The following is a 3,775-nucleotide window of genomic DNA, read 5'->3' on the forward strand; positions in this document are numbered from 1 at the left end:
CCCCTCTTTCAAAAAAAAAACAAAAACCACAGCCACAGAAATGCTGACGCGTGGATGCCTATTGGTCCCGGTTGGTGCCACCAAGCGAGACCAAAGAGTCTCCTGCCTGGGCTCTGCGCACTGCCCACGTGGAGGCTCATCAGTTCCGGTTCTGGATGAACCGGGATTAAAGGGTCGGGGCATTAGTACCGACACTTTAGTCCCAGTTCAGGAACCGGGACTAAAGACCCTTACGAACCGGGACTATAGGCACTTTTTCTACCAGTGAACCGGCTTTTGTCTTACAGGGCTTTAGCTTTGCTTCAATTATACTTCCTTCGTTTCACAATACATGCCTTTTATTTGTTAAAATATAGATGTATCTAGACATGTTTTATTATATATATTTATTTTGAACAAATAAAAGTCAAGTATTTTGGAACGAAGGGAGTATATGTGTGCTAATATCTTCCAATCTCGTCATAACATGATGAGCATCCACTGAATTTCTTTAAGGCGTTTTTTTTTTGTCCGCGAGCGCTCCGTGGTGCGGTAACTCAGTGCCTCGCCGGACCCATTTCCGGACGACGGGCTATCTTCAGCGACCAATACGCGGTGACTCCGACCTGCTTTTGTTGCGTAGTCGTGAACACTATCGAGCGATTAGTTTACTTTTCAAGGTAGTATGAATCATTTAATTGAGAGCTCTTTCACGGTGGTACCCGTATCCCAGCAATGAATAAAGACCTTTTTTTTACCTAGTGGTCCAGCTTTTCTCTTTTGTGAGTGCCTAATGGTCCAACTTAGTTGGCAATCTTGCGGTATTGAGGTTTTTTTTTAGAGAAGGAGGATGCACCCTCGGCCTTTGCATCTGGATGATGCACGCGGTCAGTTTATTTGTTATTCTCAAAGACCTTGCAAAGTAATACAACAGTAAGCCCGAGGCAACCATCTAGACGACACCTGTTGCTACTCTTATCCTCTTGATGAAGGGGTGTCGAATGTCCGCGCCAAATACCAAACAGACATCATACGAAAAGCCTAACATCTAAAGCCGGATGCCCCATCCAAGCCACATTGGCGGGACTAGGTAACACTCGGTCCGGCGCAGTCTCAGTGAGTACCACACGCACACGCTGCAAAGGGCCGTCATCTCCGTCTTCCATCCATCCATCCTCAAAGCATATACTAACACGTCGACCTTGTCAGGCCTCTCTGCCATCGATGCCACCATGACGCCAGACAACGTCGTCCTCCTGCGCCTGCGTGTGTCCATCGCCACACATCTGACGCCGAGCCTCCCCTGATCCACGCCGCCGAGAACCGCCGCCATGAATATGTAGAAAGAAATACCGCTCCACCGAAGAAGCCGTCCGCTGGTCCCTTGATCCCGAGTGCATCTGCAAGAATGCCGCCCCCAAGGGGATAACAACAGATGATTACCGCCGTCATCCGATCAACTGATCTAGGGTTTCCCCCGAAGGTATTTGATAGGGTTGGGAGCTTCACCTCGTTGATGCCTTCATAAAGAAAACGATGATAAGGGCATCGTCATCACCGGCTCCGTCCAATGACTGAAGACCAAGTTTTCACCCAGATCCTCCCAAGAAATCCACCCGACAACATGTGCACTGTCTCAACCGCCTTCAATGCCCCAGATCTAGCCGCCTAGATCCGGTGGCCACCCGCAACAATAGTGCCACCGTAGGAGCCCTGGCGCACCGGCCACAGCCAGAGTGTGCCACCACTGGAGCCTGGGAGGAGGGCTCCCACCCCGCCTCGCCAAACCACGAGAGCCGTCGAGATCGATCCCGCACGCTCGTCACCGTCTCTAATATGAACCAATCCGTAGCAACAAAACACGAGATCGCCAACGCAGATCCGCCTTGGACAGGGACTGCACAGCGCCATGCCGCTGCGGGAAGTCCGAGCTTCACCCGCCGCCACCTTTCAGGGCCGCCGCCCCGGGATCCAGCCGCCACCAACTGGCCGAGCCGCCGGCCACCGCGACCAAGGCTGCCATGACCGCGAGCCCACCGAGCGGCCGGCGCCACCAGATCTTCCTTGAAGCCTAGCAGCTCTGCCGCCTCTGCCCAGCACCACGCCACCACTTTGCGTTGCCGCCCGAGACGAAAAGCCGCGCCGCCGCGACGCAGATCGGGGAAGAAACGCCCCGGCACCGTGGGTGACCCGCCTCACCCGATCCGGCACGGGAGGGAAGAGGGCCTCCGTCGCCGCCCTCAGCCGCCCGGGGCTTCGCCCGGCAACCTCCTCCAGCGGCGACGGAGGGGAGGAAGAGGATGGACGTGCCCGGCGGCGGGGGTTAGGGTTTCCACCCGAGCCGCCCTAGCGGGGGGCGACGCGGGGTCCGAGGGGTCTTAAAAACAGAGAGTATAAATAAATAAGGATATCACTGTAATCTAATATAAGTATATGTTGGCCATCATTTTTTTTACGCAAGTCGATATTTATATTTGAGTTATAACATTACAAAACATTGACATTATGATTTATTTAAAAGTAACTACAATGCCATTAGATTATACTTCTTCATAAGTACATAGTATTGTAAAAAAATCATTAATCTCATAAATAGAGTATTCAATCTCAACAACAAAAATTAATTTAGAAACATGCTCCAATTGAATCCGGAAACCCAAGCCAATTCTGCACACACGACTATAAGGAGCCAAAAAAAACTATATACATAGGTCGGTCACGTAGTAAATAATAGAAAATTATAATCCCTCAGAAAAAACCCAACAAATATATACAAGTAAAGAATTCCATGAGACATATATAAATTGTTGATCAATTGTCTTTACTAGTGTATGTAATCAAGCTTCAGAAATATTAGACCAGACTTGATATATACAAAAATCAATCAGTTGAAATGCGAGTAAACTATGTATTTTCTATTATTTTCAAGTTGTACATACACTATCGATTCACTTAAAAAGCTAAGTTGTTACAAAGAAGTAAATAGCACTTTTGAAACTTCAATATTTTTGTTGTGACACCATTATCTCATTTAAAAATATTCTGCCATTTCTTCTCATTTCTAATACAGCTATCCTTATTTGGATTATCCCTCAAATTTTATTGCCACCTAGGTTGTCATGTGTGTGTTCATCCGCTGTCATGGTTTTGATTCATGACATTTCATCTACCATAAAACTAGATAAAAGACGGTTTGAATTAAAAAATTGCTCAAATTTTACATTCCTCATCAACTCACCGTCATTAATCAAGCAATCAAACAGTTGTTCACCATACATTTATCACTTGGTATATGGAAAATCAAACACATTTTCTGAATGCAACAATGGACACATTAAGGAATATTGCTTTGATTGAAAAACTTTGCTTCAATTTTTGTCGGGGTTCGTGCATGGAAAACAAAAAAAAAATGCATCTAAACGAAGCTAAGGAGATGCAATTAAAAAAAAGTTGATCTAATTGAATCTTACCAACGTCTGAAGCGGAAGAACTTGGTGAAGAATCTGATCTCAATGTTCATTACAGTGCTAGGATCACAAGCGTGATCCGTCCGCCCGTATCCACGCATACGGTCCTTCAATCAGTCCAGAGTTCCGCTGAAGGTCGGGCTTTCGTCCGACATAAATATACAAAATGAAATTCTTTTGAGTAAAAAATATAATTTTTACTATATATGACTCATGAAAAAATCTGAAAGTTTTTTCCCACATTCTAGTAAGAATGTTTTGTTGTCCTGTAAAGTTTGAATTTCATATGTTGTTCTATTTGGGAGAAACAGAAAAGACAAAAGTATTTG

The sequence above is a fragment of the Triticum dicoccoides genome, chromosome 6A (assembly GCF_002162155.2).
Source record: "Triticum dicoccoides isolate Atlit2015 ecotype Zavitan chromosome 6A, WEW_v2.0, whole genome shotgun sequence".
In the NCBI taxonomy this organism is placed as follows: Eukaryota; Viridiplantae; Streptophyta; class Magnoliopsida; order Poales; family Poaceae; genus Triticum; species Triticum dicoccoides.